At 35.3% G+C, this 16,200-nt stretch overlaps 1 protein-coding gene across 11 annotated transcripts in view; it reads right to left on the reverse strand.

The window, feature by feature from the left end:
• Positions 1-16,200, reverse strand: part of FER (FER tyrosine kinase) — a 399,630-nt gene that overhangs the window by 329,859 nt on the left and 53,571 nt on the right. For 7 of the 11 annotated variants that reach the window (XR_012071253.1, XM_072958302.1, XM_072958299.1 and 4 more), the window contains one exon: positions 15,416-15,561. The exons of 3 other annotated variants lie outside the window; for them this stretch is intronic. The gene's annotated coding sequence lies outside the window, so the exon portion shown is untranslated. Of the gene's footprint in view, positions 1-13,746; positions 13,766-15,415; positions 15,562-16,200 lie in introns of those variants that run through there. One more of the 11 variants, XM_072958305.1, reaches the window with a different exon arrangement.

The raw sequence follows: 16,200 nt of genomic DNA on the forward strand, positions 1-16,200 counted from the left end.
AATGCAAGGGAGCCAGAATAACCAAATAAATAACAAACCAAAAAACCCTGAAGAAGAACAAAGTTTGAGGACTCACACTTCAGTGCCAAGTCTATTCAATGGGGGAAAAGAAGTCTTTTCTATTAATGGTGCTAGGACAACTGGACTGCACATGCAACAGAATTAAGCAGGATGCCTTCTCAGACCATAGACAAAAAATTAACTCTAAAGGAATCACAGACATAAATATCAGAGCTGAAACTATAAAACTCTCAGAAGAAAACAATAGTAAATCTTTGTGACCTTGGCTCAGGTAATGGTTTCCTAGAAAGGACACCAAAAGTATAAGCAACAAAATAAAAATACATAAATTTGGTTTCATCAAAATTAAAAAATTCTGTACCTCAAACGCCACCATCAAGTAAGTGATAAGGCCACAGAATGGGAGAGAATATTTGTAAATCATATGTCTGATAAGAATACTTCTATCTGGATTATATAAATAATTATTAGAACTCAGTAATAAAAAAGATAAATCAAATATAAATGGGCAAAGGATTTGAGCAGACATTTCTCCAAATAAGGTTTACAAATAAATGTCCACTAAGCAATGAAAAGACTTTCAATATCATTATTCACTAGGAAAAACAAACAATCAAAATCACAATGAGATACCATTCCATACCACTAGGAAGTCTATAATCAAAAAAATAGATAATATCTAGTGTTGGAAACTGTGAAAAAAATTAGTACCATCATATACTGCTAACGTAAATGTAAAATGGGCAGTTCCTCAAGTTAAACACAGAGTTATCAGATATAACCCAGAAATTCCACTCTTATGTATATACCCAAGAGTAATGAAAACATATGCCTACACAAAAAGTTGTACATGAATGTTCAAACACAATCGCTGATAAGAGTCACAAAGTGGAACAACCTAAATGTTCATCTACTGATCAATGGATCATGATGTATCATACAAAGAAATCCTATCGGGCAATGAAAAGGAATGAAGTATTGACACAAGCCACAACATGGATAAACCTTGTAAACTTTATGCTAAGTGAAGAAGCCAAACCAAAAGACTGACATACTACATTACCTTCTTATGTGAAATGTCCAGAATCTATATCTAGAGACAGAAAATTAGATTAGTGGTTGCCTAAAGCCAATGAATTTGAGGTGAAATAAGGAGTTACTGCTAATGGGTACTGGATTTCATTTTGGGATGATGGAAGTGTTCAAAAATTAATTGTGGTGATGCTTGGACAACTCCATGAACAGAATCAAAACCACTAAATTGTATAGTTTCAATGGGTGCATTCTTCAGCATGTGAGTTGTATCTCAAAGTTGTTTTAGAAAAATCACTGCAGCATAACTTACGATCATCTAAAGGACGGTTATCAGAAACTCCCCCCAAAATAACCTGCTTGTTTGCTATAAATCCCAAGAACTATGATAGAATCTATTTTCCTCTCTACTCTCCTAGAACTTCAGATAGTGAATCTTCAGGGTCAGTGAGAAGAAATAAAGAAACACATCTTTTATTTTTAGGTGGCTCATCATACCAGAAGTCAATTTTTTGTTAATTCAGCTGAAATCTTCTAAGCTATACAGAAAAGTGAGAAGAGGTCTATCTCTCCAACCTCAGTGACGTCATCTAAAGAGATGGTGAAAATGTGGGTTTGCCGAAAACAACAATTACAGTTTTTCCAAACTGAAAACTGTCCCATTTTACGATCAAACAAGAAGAGGGGAAAAAAGTTGTAGAAAAATGTACTTCATCAATGTTTCCAAAGTAGCAAACAGGACACTAAATGGGCCTTAACATAAATAAATCAATACAAGGGAACTGACATTCACTTTAATATCAAGTAGGATAATTTCAGTTTTTTCACTTCGTAGGTAGTAGCTTTAAAATTTTTTCTTTGATATACTGTATCTGTATAGGTCAAAAAAATGAACATTTTTCTGTTATTTTATGTATAGCTCAACTAAGTCTCTGTGAAGATACACTCTATCTCATCCCATGTTTCCAATAAAAGAATAAGAAACATTTTTTTGAGGACAAAGAAAGGTGAAACATTTTGCTTTTTTTTTTAAACTGTATCTGAGTTGTGGTTCATTTAATTCTGTAACTTGGAATAAATATCATTTCTACTTCTAAATACATCTAGCTCTGGTCTAAGCCTTGACAATTTTTTTTTCTTTCGTTATCAGAAACTTTGAAAAGATTATAAAGAGCTTAAAAGAATAAAAAAGGAAACAGAATCTGGCTGCTATCTGAAAAACACTCCAGCCCATCCTAAAGACTTATTTATATACAGCAATATTCTAGGTCAGGGTTAATATAAAATTATCTAATACATGGTACTACTCCTTGAGGAATGACAAATAATAAAAACATTTCAAAACAACTCCATAATTAACTAAGACTATGTCCAATTACCAAATTAGTAGAGATTATAAATACTGTAGGAATTAGGGAAATGATATCCTATAGATAATTTTCCATAGATATCAAATAATATTTATAAAACATCATTTCAATAGTGTTTGAGTTCCATCCAAATCATAGCCTATGTGAATTTGTTCAGTGCCCAACCTTCACCACCATGTTGTGTGGTAGACGTGATCATGGCACATTCATTCAGTGGAATACCATTCAGCTTTAACATAAAAATGAGAAAATTTTTTTTGTATTGATATGGAACTATCATTAAGAACTAGAAGAGGGGAGTGTATAGTTCAGTGCTAGAATGCATGCTTAGCATGCACAAGGTCCTGAGTTCAATCCCCAGTACCTCTATTAAAATAAATATAAACCTAATTACCTCCCCCCAAAACAAACAAACAAAAACAATAAATAAATAAGCAAATAAACAAATAAATAATTTGTAAAAGAACTGGAAAAAAGAAAAATACAGAACTTGGTAAGCTTACATTGTATAAAAAGGAGGAAGAATAAAAGAGACTAAATTTGCTTGTAAGTGCACAAAATTTTTCCAGAACACGTAGTGTGTGGGGCACAGGATGGGATGCCTTGTACATTTGAATTTTGTTTTAAGTGAATGTGTTGATATAACCTATTTTAAAAACTAATTAAAGAGTTTTTGAAGAGAAAAAGATAGTATTAATGCAGCTTAGAATAGGCCAGAAAAGAAAGCTTCCTAGAAATTGCAAGATATGAGCTAAGGCTGGAATAATAACCATGATTCAGACTGCAAAAAGTCAAGAAGGTAATGTATTTCAGGAAGTAGAAGCAGCATGGAGAAAACAAGTGAACAGGGGGTGAAGTAAAAAAAAAAAAAGTTTCCAAAATCAAGCTAGATGTGGCAAGCAGTGGCAGAAGGCATACCAATTTATCTCTTGCTACTGTAATGTGAAGAAAACTAATTAGGACCAAATTTCTTTAATTAATGGATTTTTAAGACAAAACGACAAGGTCATGAAAGGTGATGTTTTAAATGATTACTCTGCTAGTGCTAGTTACACAAGTGTGTTCAGTTTGTGAAATTTCATAAAGCTGAGCACCTGTGATTTGTGCACTTTTCTATATGTACATTATAGGTAATTAAAAGAGAGAGAGATAGAGACAGATTTTAGTCTGGAAGCTAAGTATAAAATGGCTTGAAGAGAGAAAAACAAAATAAGACATGAAAAGGCAAATTAATAAGTCATTACAGCTATATAGCCTGAGAAGTGAGGATCTATAACTCACAACATCAGTGAGAATTAAGATCAAAGAGGCTTGACCTGGTGAATGGATTTAGGGAAGAAATGAGAGACAGATGATCCAATGACAACTTGAAGGCTTTAATAAGAAATGATGACAACATCAATAGAAATGGAAGAATGACAATACGGAGCTAATTTAAAGAAAATACATTCATTTCAGCAGGAAATAGAAGTTTAGGTAAAATATTAAAGCTAAAGATCTTAATTTTGAGAATAATTGCTTACAGGCAATAATCTCAACAGACTGAATGCTAACAGAAAAGCAGAGAGTGAAGGACAAAGCCCATGAGAACCTGTCAATGGAAGAACCAGAGGAAGAGAGACCAAACAAAGGGAAGGGATTAAGTAAGCAAAAGAATAACAGGTTTGACAGAGTTACAGAAGCTAGGATAAAAAAGAAGTTATTGGCAATGTCAATGTCAGAGAGATGTAAAAACTGCAAACTACTGCAAAACTACTATTGGAATTTTCAATAGTCGGTGTAGTAAAAGCAGCACCTCAGAAGCTCCTATCTCCAATCACCAATAAAAAGAATAAAAATATTTAAAGAAAAACAAAAATTTAAACATATCATCGGCAAATAAAGGAGCACAACTTTATGCCACAAGTTTCACAGCAATGGAAAGAAAGAGAAAATTTTGGTGATCTAGGCAACATGGAAATGTGCCCAAACTACCCTAACTTTCAGAAGATACTCTGAGGAAGTAGAGTTAGCAAAACATGAGAATTCACCAATGTGAAATGCTCCAATGTGAAAATTCAGCAGAGACTGAACAAGCCAACCTAGGGAAAAATCAAGAAAATAACCAAAAAAAAAAACCTTCTCTGTACCAAGACAGGACCTGAAAAAATGCAGGGAGGGCGGCCGTGGCTTGTCATTTTCCAGGGCTCCGTGAAGAAACGGGGGATATAATTAAATCCAGGAGTACAGGACGTTTATGGAATCTCATAAGACAGAGTAAGTCTCAGGAACCCCAACAAGGCCAAACTCAGATCCAGCCAATATCTCCCCACCCTTCTATCTCCACGCTCCTGTGACAAAGAAATCCAAATTAAAAGTAAAACCTGGCTGTTGATCCAGACAAGATGGCAAAGACCATTTTTCCCTGCTACACTCCACAAATCCCATAACTATAAACACTGGAATAGTTAAAGAGACAACCAATGAACTTTGAAAATATAGGAAGAAGGCGAATTCCTTTGGCCCTAGGACCAGAAGAACAGCACAGAGGCAGGGTGTCTCACGTTCCCCTCACCCAACAGAAAAAGGCCATCCAAATCTGACCTTTCCCAATCTCCAGTCTAGTAACAAAAGGCAGCCCATATGGGCTAACTTCCCCCAGGATCCAACAAGAGTCCCTCTGACAACATCAGGCAAGCCAGACATCATCAGCAAAGGAGACAGATTATGAACTGCACCAAAAATAAACAGCCAGTGGAAGCACTCACCTTCTCTGACAGGCCCGAGAATCCCTTTTTCTGCCAAGAGAAATGGAACTAGGCAGGAAGAACCAGCACGAGAGACCCAGGTACAGCAAGCAGTCCAGTCAGGAAGCCTTCCTGACCCCACAGGTCCCAGGATCTCCTTCCCCACCCAGGAACACAAGAGCAGGCACACGGAACTAGCAAGAGGGACCAAGAGGTCCAGTCCAGGAAGGTACTTGTTCTCTGTGGGTCCAAGGCTCTCCTTTCCTGTCCAGAGACATCGGGGTAGCTAGGATTCATGATAAAGAAATCCCATCTCATTCCTTTAACCAGAGACATCTAGTAGCTCAGCCTGAGAAAGGTCTTCTACTCCCTCAAGCAGCTCTAGCAGGAACCAGTGGGAGCCCCAGCGATACCAGATAAAGCAAACCAAAACAACACAGCACAGAGACCCTGAAAATTAAACTGTCATTGGAACCACAGCCCACAAAGATAGAACAAGACCTGCAAGTCAAATGTGAAGAGTGACTGATGGCCTGTGCCCCAGAGTCTCCTAACATAATAGATAAAATATTTAGGCTTCAATTGAAAATCTTCAACAAAAGGACAATAACTTACTACCTGTGGTTCGTTAAATGTCTCATGATCATACCTCTGTGCCTTTGAAGATGTTGTTCCTTCAATCTAAATGTTTTTTCTCCCTTGTTTGCCTGGAGAATTATCAACAACTAACTTTAAAGCTATATTCTCTGTGAAGCCTTCTCTGACCATCCCCACAACCAAAACCACTCAGGCCTACTTAGGCATTCCCTTTTCTTAGATTTCAGGGATCATGTTTGTATCTGTGATTATGCAACACTTCTCATAGAGTATTTTAATTATTTGTTTAGCTTTATCTCCCCCATTAAATGAGAAGCTACATGGAAATAAGAATATTACAGTGTTTTCATGTTTATATCACTGGGGCTAAAATTACCACCCAGAACTCAGTAGGCATTCAATTTATTATAAATAATTGCAAGAGCAAACTCATTTTTTTTAATTTGTAAATAAGATTTCAAAATAAAAATTTCTATAATTTAGTAGATAGTAAGTACAAATCAGGCTGAAATACAGTATTATGCAAAAGTACATGCATGTTAATTAATAAAGATGACTATTTTCAAATAGTATCTTTTTTTAAAAAAATGAAACTAGTAAAAATCCCAGTAAACTGACTATTTAGATTTATTTAAATCTATCTTATTTAAAGGTACTCAGCCTAGTATTTAGGATCAAGTGAATTATGTTGAGTTTTCAATTCACCATAAATAGTAATTAAAAACTGTAAAATAAACATTAAAAACTTCCATATTTTCAAAAACTAGAATTTCATTCTATATAAAATAGATCTATAAATACATAATTCTTAAACAAAAATAGACATTATTAGATAGCAAAATATAAATATCCTTGGCAGGATAATAGAATTCCCATGGTAGTTCCTGTAAGTATAAGAGTTTCTGCAAGTATTTGTTCTAAAATGTCTGATTTTTTAACTTCTGGCTCCACAACTGGCAACTTTTACATTCTCCAAATACACAGATGGAAATACTGCTTTTATATAGTATTAAGAAAGTTTAATGTATATTGAATACTCTTTTTCAAGTAAGGGAGATTTATTTTAACATAGAATATCTTATGGTCAAAAATATGTCTTAAAAATATTTAATTATTTCCTTTTTTTTTTAACATTGACAGAGAAATTCAAATATGCCACTAGGGTATGCTTATTTAGAAAAATCAGAAAATAAGTGAATAAACAGAAATAGAAAAATCTTTTACTTCTCCCCCAAGAGATATATAATAGACTTAATAGAGTTTGCAAGAAATTTAATAGAGTTTGAATTTATAATCCTTGACTAATAAAACCCATCAAAGTCCATTTATGGTTCAAGTTACTTTATCAGAAAATGTTTGTTCATTGATAAAGACTATAAAATCATTAACCAGTTAAAGTACAAAAATAATTACTTAATTGTATTTCTTAACTTTTATATACTTCAATACTGACAGAAGTCAGAAACAGTGACTCTATTTGAATAAAATAGTAAGCTGCTTGCAGCAAGACTGAAACAGTCACAAAAAGCCACCGAGTATACAAGTAATACCACAGTTACAAACCAAAAACTGACCTCACATGAATACAAAGTGAGGAGCTTTTTCAGAAGCAGTTAAACAGGCAGGAATGAGCAGTCACCAAAGTTTCACGACAAAGACAACATCATTTACTACCAGTTAATATATGCTAAACTTGACCACCTTAAACAGATATGGTATCTAAAATTCCTCCCATGCTTTCTTTATTTGAAAGTGTTGCTGTTAGCTTAATTTAAAATTAAAGTTAAATTCAACTGAACACACTGGATTGGCCAGCCAGCCTACTGGAACAGCATTAATAGATAATGACGTTCCATTGAGAGAGAATATTGAATAAAAGCTGTGAGTCTAAAAATGAACACTGTGTTATTTTTAATTCTTTTTATTTTAAAAAATGTTTCTTACGTATTGACATTTAAAATTATTTGGGGCACTTTGCAGGATTCTTGCAAAAACTGAGCCATGGAAAGACAGATACAAAGTATGAAAAGGAGAGGGCCTAGTTAGGAAGAGGTCTCAGAGGAGCCTGTCTACAGTTTAGTCAAGGAAAGGACCTGTCAGTAGCAGCCGTAAGTTAAGGAAATGTGGATACTTTGCTGGGAACTTACAAACAGATACCTCTTGACTTAACTCTTCCTATATGATCAATTATTATAAAAAAGTTCAGTTTTCATATTAGGCCAATTTTTTTTCCTTCAAAGAGAGTAACACTGTGCAGAGAAGTCAAAATAATTTCAAAATCTGTATGTGTACTTTCAAATAGGTTCATTAAAGACACACAAACACTAACAGAATGGCAAGCAGTAAGTTCCATCAGTTTTAAGTTATGTGAACTAGGGGTCAAAACCAGCTCCTGCTCTGCAATGAGAAAGCCTGTCAGGGAGCCCAGATCGGACAGATCTTGTGCCCTTGTTTAGAACATAGAGGAAAGTCAGTTCCATCCTTGGCTTTTTTGTATAATTCCACCTTTCCCCAAAAGGCAAAATCTAATCCCTGCTCCCATCCCATCCTTCTCTGTAGTAGTGCCCTAAATTGTTCTTCTAGAATTTCATTCAGTTTGTAAATAAACTTCTCTAAATCTCTACCCTCCAATTCCCATCTGACACCTGGCTCCCCCAAAACACAGGGCTCTCAGGTGAGGATACACCCTGCCTACATTCCACCACCCATATCCATGGGGCTAGAGTACCGGGGGTGGTGGAGGGATGGGTAACCTTATCCTGATTTCTCAGTGTCATTTCCAAACCACTGCTCTTTCCATCTTATTCAAAAATCTCTTCTCCTTTGAAATCTATACCATTCAGCCTTACCAAATCCTACCCCACCTTGCTGTTATTTGTCTCCAAATCTGCCTCTCACTTTCCATCTTGCCACTCAAGTCTTATTCTTAAACCCAACCCAACTCCTACCTTCACTCATGGAGATTTTAACAGCTGTAGTCTTTCTCTTCACCAAAGACCCATTCAATCAAATCCATTTCAACTACCTGTTGCTACTGGCCAGAGCCTGAATCCAAAATTGTTTCACCTCTGCAATGCTAAATTTTAATATTCTAGTTTTAGGTCAAACCTACTACCTTCCTACTCCTCTCTGAAGTCTAAGTTGCTACAATACCTACTTTTAGCCTCAAAAGTACTACTGATCAAACTGTTTTCCTTAAAATTTATCAGCTCCCCCTATATTCCTTCCCTTCTAGGGTAAGGATTTCACTTATCATCCAGAACTGGGGTAATTTTAAGAGTAAAATGGGGTGCTGTTCTTTACTATGCCAGGACTATGGGTGAAAACCTGGTCTGTCCTGGGCAAACTGGGACACAGAGTCCTCCTACTTCTTCCTCTACACATAATGAATCAATTGGATTTTCTATTGCACTTGTCCTAAAAACCTCCAACTCTAAATCAATTCTTCTTTACTCGCCCTAGCCATTTTTTTTAAGGCTTGGCTACCTCTTACTAGTATTTAAAGCCTCTCTCAGATCACCTCCTCTAGGCAGCCTTCTCTGTCTCTGCTCTTTATTATCACAGCACTCAGGAATGACAGTATCCTACTCACGACTACATCCTCACACAATGTCAAGCATACAAGTGCACACCATAGATGTACTCAGTGAGTCTCAAAGTTGTACTCTGAGTATCTCTTATGTGTTTATTCTGAAGTACAACACATGAAAAATGATTTCTTTTATAATTTTATAAAGACTAAACAGATCAAAAAGAGGTATTTCTAAATTAACAGAGAGCAAATACACACGTAAAAACTAGTAGGTATTTTCCTTAACATGAGGTTTTTAAATTTATCTTCTCCTTATATTCGGTCAACTCTGGTTTTTATCTGTTACCTTCTGCTAGTGATTGTCCTCTTACATTTTGAAATAAAGTTACACCTAACAAATTTTGGAAGTACATGAAATGCAGGTAGAAATCAAATGATAAGTAGGAAAAGCAAATTTCAGAACATACATATCAAATGATCCTAATTTTTAAATTATACAAACATAAACCTGCATGTTCTTTAATACAATTGTCCCTTCATATCCACAGGTTCTGCATCTGCAGAGTCAACCAACTGTGGGTCAAATATTCAAGAAAAAAATTTCTGAAAGTTCCAAAAAGTTAAGCTTGAGTTTTCCACATGCCAGCAACTATTCACATAGCACTTACACTGCATTAGGTATTATAAGTGACCTAGAGATGATGTAAAGTGCAGGCATACCTCATTTTATTGTGCTTCACTTTATTCACTTCGCAAATACTGCGTTTTTCAAATTTAAAGTTTGTGGCAACACTGTATCAAGCACGTCTATCGGTGCCATTTTTCCAACAGTGTTTGCTCACTTTGTGTCTCTTCATCATATTTCAGTAATTCTTGCAATATTTCAAATTTTTCATTATTATTATATCTGTTATGGTAGTCTGTGATCAGTGATCTTTGATGTTATTCCTACAACTCAGTGAAGGCTCAAATGATGGTAAGCATTTTCCAAAAATAAAGTAATTTTTAATTAAGGTATGTACATTGTTTTTTAAAACATACTGCTGCTGCACACTTAACTAACCACAGTATAATGTAAACATAACTTCTATATGCACTGAGAAACCAGAAAATTTGTGTGACTTGCTTTACTGCAATATCCACTTTATTGCAGTGTCCTGGTACCAAACCACAGTATCTCTGAGGCATGCCTGTCTATGGGAGGATGTGCATGGGCCAAATACAAATACTACATCATTTTATAACAAGAGGCTTGAACATCCTCAGATTTCGCTATTAGCAGAGGATCCTGGATCAGTGGTACCCCTCACAGACACCAAGGGATAACTGTATATATTTTAAAAATCCAAATTGACACACATCAAACTTTTAACATTAGCTACCACTGAAGAGTGATTGTCAGAATACTGGGAAGAATGCCATTTTTACTTTATGTATCTCTAGTTTGTATTTTTATAAGAAGGATATCTTTATTTTATAATGTTAAAAAAGGTATAAAGAAAAGACCCCCCAGTAAGAAGATAAAAAATCAAATTTCACAGGCAGAATGCCTAACACTAAAATTTACTTCTCCTCCAAATATACATGATTTATTTTTATTCAGAAAATGACAAAAGTACTTATATTATGAGACAGAAAAATCCCCCAGTTTTATCTGTGTAACAGAATCTTGGCCCCTCTCATAGAATGCTTCTGGTTTCCTCTGAACAATTTCATCCCTGTTCCATATCCTAGACTCCTGATCCAAAAGTCTCACTCTTCTCTATTCCCTCATTTTTTCAGGTTTTACCTGAACCAATTCTAGTTCTGATTCAACACCTCAACAATAAATTGGTCTAACCGCAGGTCAAACCATTACTGCGGTTGCCCAGGAAAGGAATCTTTGTCTTTTTGCTGGATGACTCAGTAAAAGCCTTTTATTCATTCATTTATTCACCCAATAAATACTTCTTAAATGTGCACTGAGTGAGGTCCTGAGTACACAGAGATTAAAAGTGCTGGTTGCAAACTCAGGGAGCTTATTAGAGAAAAAGAAAAGTTCTAACACATAATATTAACTGCTCTAAGGAATCCTTGTGCAAAGTGCAGTAAGAACATAGAAGTATAATCTAACCCTGGCTAAAGTAAAGGGAAGGAAAAGCCTTCACAGACTTCCCTAAAACCTCCAGAGTAGTCCCTTCCTCACTGGCACTTTCTTGCTTCCCTCTCAACCAAAATGAGTCTCCCCACTTTGAAAATACTGCTTAGAACTTACCTCCTACTTCCTCCCCACAAAACTCCACTTGTTCCTAAATGCCATGTAATTCTCAAAGAAAGCCAACCAAATGTGTGAAGCTCAAAAGGAAGCAAGGAAAGAAGAAAGAGAACACTCACTAAATGCCAACTCTACACAAGGACAAGAGAGAGCAGGCACTTACACCTTCTCTCATAGTGCCGAGCTCCAGCTGCCTCTTCTAACTTGCTTATGTATCATTTGAATTTTCATCTACTTCCCACTTGGAATTGTGCATTTTTCAAAGATGAAGGCTTAGATTGCTACAGCTTTATAATATACACAGCGACCATATACATATTCCTGGTTAGAAGGTGGGGGTGGGGCATGGTGCATGGGGGAGTAACTCCTACAGACTTCTGCTGTTTTAAATGAATTTCAACTGCCAAACTAGTGCCAGTGGGTTGACTACAACATAAATCTCCTATTTTGTTTGGGTTTTTTTTTTTTGATCTTTAACTTGATGCAACCAAATGTAAAAACCTCAGCCAAAGTTAAAGTTGGAATAATGTTTTCTTTTAAAAAAGCTAGTAATAAACAATTTTATCTCTAGCAACCTCAGAGAACTGGAAGGAAAAAGGAAATTGAAAATAAGTTTTAGATGAACAATGTTGTAAGAAACCAAGTAGTTCTCAAAAAAGACATTAAGTATACACAAACTATATCTTTTAAATGAAAATACAGATCATGAAAAACAAAAAGAGGTGGGGACTCTTCAAGATTAAAAGAGAATAAAGAGAGACATAAGGATAAATGCAATACGTGAAACCTGATTGAATCCTGAATCCAAAAACCCCAAACACTTTTTTTAGGGACAACTGGGGAGATTTTAATATGGACCATTATATTAAACATATTCTTCTATTAATGTTAATTTTCTTATATAGATATTGACTTTGAATCATGTAGGAAATTACCCATAAACTTAGGATATGCATGCTTTAATACTTACATTATATTATATATTTATATATCATAATATAAATACAATATATATCATTAATGTAATTTCAAGTGGTTTTAAAACTATATAAACATATAAAGAGAGAGAAAATGTAGCAAAATGTTAATAGTGAATACAGTTGAAAGGTAATATGGGTGTTCACTGTCCAGAATTTTTCATTTTTTCTGTAGCACTGACCGTTTTCAAAATGAAATATTGGAGGGGGAAGACAGCGTGAGAGGAGGCCGGCTTGAGGGAAGCATAAGGAGTAAAGGCAGCACTGGTCTTAGCAACGTGAAAACCAACTGCATGACCTTGGGCAGGTCATGGAACCTCTGCAGGGCTCAGCTGAAAGAGGAGGAAGGGGATGATCCCTGAGATAACTTTCCAGCTACAAATCCTATTACTCAACTACTTCTTCTCAGCTCTAAAACGCAAATGATAACCATGTACAAAGTGGAAAAACTCACAGGACTGTTGTAAGGATAAAATATAGTGTTTAAAACAGCTAGCCAAATGCTTGTCACATAGAGCACAAACAATAAATATTAACTCACTCTTAACATCAGAAAAGTTCTTCAGCAAAAAAACAAAAAATATGACTACTAATTTAAAAAAACTAAGTAACACAGAATTGGGAAGATCTACTTTAATATCTATTCAATTTCTATTGAATTAAAAACTTTTTCAGTTTGTACCCAAAATATCAGTTCTACAAGGCTGAATATAAATATGCTCTGATGATGAAACCAGAAAAACAAAACGTAAACAAATGAACCTCCTAACTGTTCAGACAAGCTAAATCCTTTCCAGTGAGCTCAGTATGATATAACCTAAGGGTAGGATGCTCCAGAATCTGCAAAATAAAATAACAATAAAATTATACATCAGAACTTTGGGTAACAGTCTGCAAAGATTTCAGACTGGCTTAAGATTTCAAAAGACTTATCTCTTTTAAAGAGAGAGCATGGGGGAGAAGGCTTAATATAGAGTATAAAAGTATACGTACTTATTTCACTTCCAGAAAGATTCTGAAGTCTTTCATGAAAAATGAAAGAAAATGAAATTAAATTCATAATTAATTCAGTCATATAAGTTAAATTTCAGAGGAAAAAGAAAAATAAAGCATTAACTAGTACATTTCAAATCTGTCAGGTGCTTTTATTTCCAGCACTAATGTTATTTGTAGCATTATAATTAATTTCCCTTTTGGTGAAATAACAAACTCTTGAGATAATGGGAAAGATAGCTACCTAAAAGGATTGTCCACCCAGCTGCTCAAAACCAAAAATCACAGAGTCATCCTTGATTGTGTCCTCTCTTTCCATGCCCCAAATATCCACAAGTCCATTAAATTTTGACTGAAAAAAAAAAAAAGCATCTCAAACCCATCCATCTCTCTCTTGTTGCAAGCATCTTATCAGGGTACCACCATCTCTCACCTTAGCTCCTAAAACTGCCAGCTTTTACTTCCACCCCAGCTAGCCATTCCTCACACAGTAGCTGAAATGATGGTATCATTTAAGAACAAAACAAACTACTTGCCAAACCCTTCAAAGCGCTGAATTTTTCTATAACCTCTTTTACTCATCTCAGCCTCTCTCTCTATGTCAGCCACACCAGGCTTTCTTCTATTCCTTGCCAAGCTCTTTCCTCCTTCAAAGGCTTTGCCCCCACTATTCCTCCTTTTTCTTAATCCCCCCCCCAGCATTATTGAGACATTACTGACATATAATATATGTCAATTTAAGGTATGCAATGTGATAATTAAATACATATACATATTGTAAAATGATTATCACAGTTAACATCTCCATCTCTATATGTAATTATAATTTTGTGTGTGTGTTGATGACATTTAAGATTTACTCTTTTAAAAACTTTCAAGTATATAACACAGTATTGGTAATGATGACCACCACATTGTGCACTAGATCCCCAGAACTGACTCATCTGACAGCTGGGAGTTTGTACTCCTTGACCAGCATTTCCCCATTTCCCCAACTCCCCAGACTCTGGCAACCAGAATTCTCTACTCCCCCACTTCTGGCTTTTTAAGATTCTGCAAAAACGTGAAAACACAAAGTATTTTTCCTTCTCTGACTTATTTCACTCTTCTAGTCCTTCCAATTGCTTTCCCCACCAAAAATACCGCCACACACACACACACCCTCCTTGAAATAGCTCCTTCTCACATATAGGTTTCATCTTAAATATCAACTCCTTAGAGTAGCTTTTTTTGATTGCCCTACCTAAAGTAGCTCCTGCCATCTTATCCCCAAGCCATCTGCTCTTTTGCTTTCTTTGAAAAAATTTATTGCAATTCATAATTATTTTGTCAGTTTACTTTTATAACCTGTACCCACTTCTAAATATAAGCTATAAATAAAGATAGGAAATCCAACTTATTCATCATTAAATCCCCAGAAGCAGGAAATTCTCTGATCCTTAACAGAAGCCTATTAATGTGCATCAAATTAATGCATGAAATAGTAAAATGAATATAGAACTATACTAGGTAATAGACTATTGGTAGAAATACAAAAACTAGAAGGAGAAGTAAGTTTTTGAGAAGAAAAATAAAATATGTTGAGTTTGGCTCCAGGCAGTTGAAAATACAGGACTGGTAGGTGCACAAGTGGGAAAAGACACATATATATTGGGATTCTGCTGATTTTAAGTGTTAGTTGAAAAAAATAATAAGTACATAACAAATGGAATAGAGTTCAGTAGAGTAAGTGCCAAGCAAAAAATAAATAACATAAATGTAAAATGAAGGTAGACTGCCTAGGTAGGGAAATAATCTAACATAAAGAACACACAAAATTAAGACAAGTCAAAACTTTTTACAGTTTCAGAAAAAAAATATACAGATATATATAATTTTTTAGTAATTTACTAAGAAGAGTAAAGTAATCCTACCTTACTACTATTCATTGCTGGTCATATCTTAGCTAAAGTAGCAGGTCCATGTTGAAGGATTACACGTTAGGGATGAGGAAGACACTTGAGAAAGCGTGCAGTGAGGTCTCACAGGAATGATCATAGGTCTAGGCATAAAACACAAGCTGCAAGAAGAAATTCAAGGAGTCAGAACTGTTCACTACTGAGAAAAAGGTAAAAATGGACACATGGGGTAGAGGATGCTCCCACTGGAAATCAATGTCAGCTGTTTATCACTTCACCACATTCAAAATAAGAATCCTCTACTTACCTAACTTGTCCATCCCCTGCTAACTCGCTCCCCTTTCTTCCCCAACTTTCCCAATGAGTCCTGTATTTTATCTTCTCCCTAACCTACTTCCTCACTGTCCAAGAGGTAATTCATGTTTTTCTCCATTTTCACAGCATGAAACTAATTTCTAGTATGAAGCTCAACAGAAGCAAAATTTTAAATATTTTAAATATAATACGTTAAAATATTACCACCTAAAGAAATAATTAACTCTGTACGAAAAAACTCTGTCAAAGGCTGGGAAGGTTTGGGAAGGTTCTCCTGGCAAACACCCACTCTCTCTGTCTAGCAGGATTAGTTTGCAGAAGCACAGCTCTTACACTGGCTGTTCCCTCACTCCTTGAAGCCAGAATAATTTCTAGGATGTTCCTTGGTCACTGGCTCTCTTCTTTACAGTTGATATCAAAATGTGCAGTTTACAGGCCTGTCACAGTTCCTTATTTTTTTGCCTCATGCCCCCAAACTTCTAATC

The sequence above is a fragment of the Vicugna pacos genome, chromosome 3 (genome assembly GCF_048564905.1).
Source record: "Vicugna pacos chromosome 3, VicPac4, whole genome shotgun sequence".
Taxonomy (NCBI): domain Eukaryota; kingdom Metazoa; phylum Chordata; class Mammalia; order Artiodactyla; family Camelidae; genus Vicugna; species Vicugna pacos.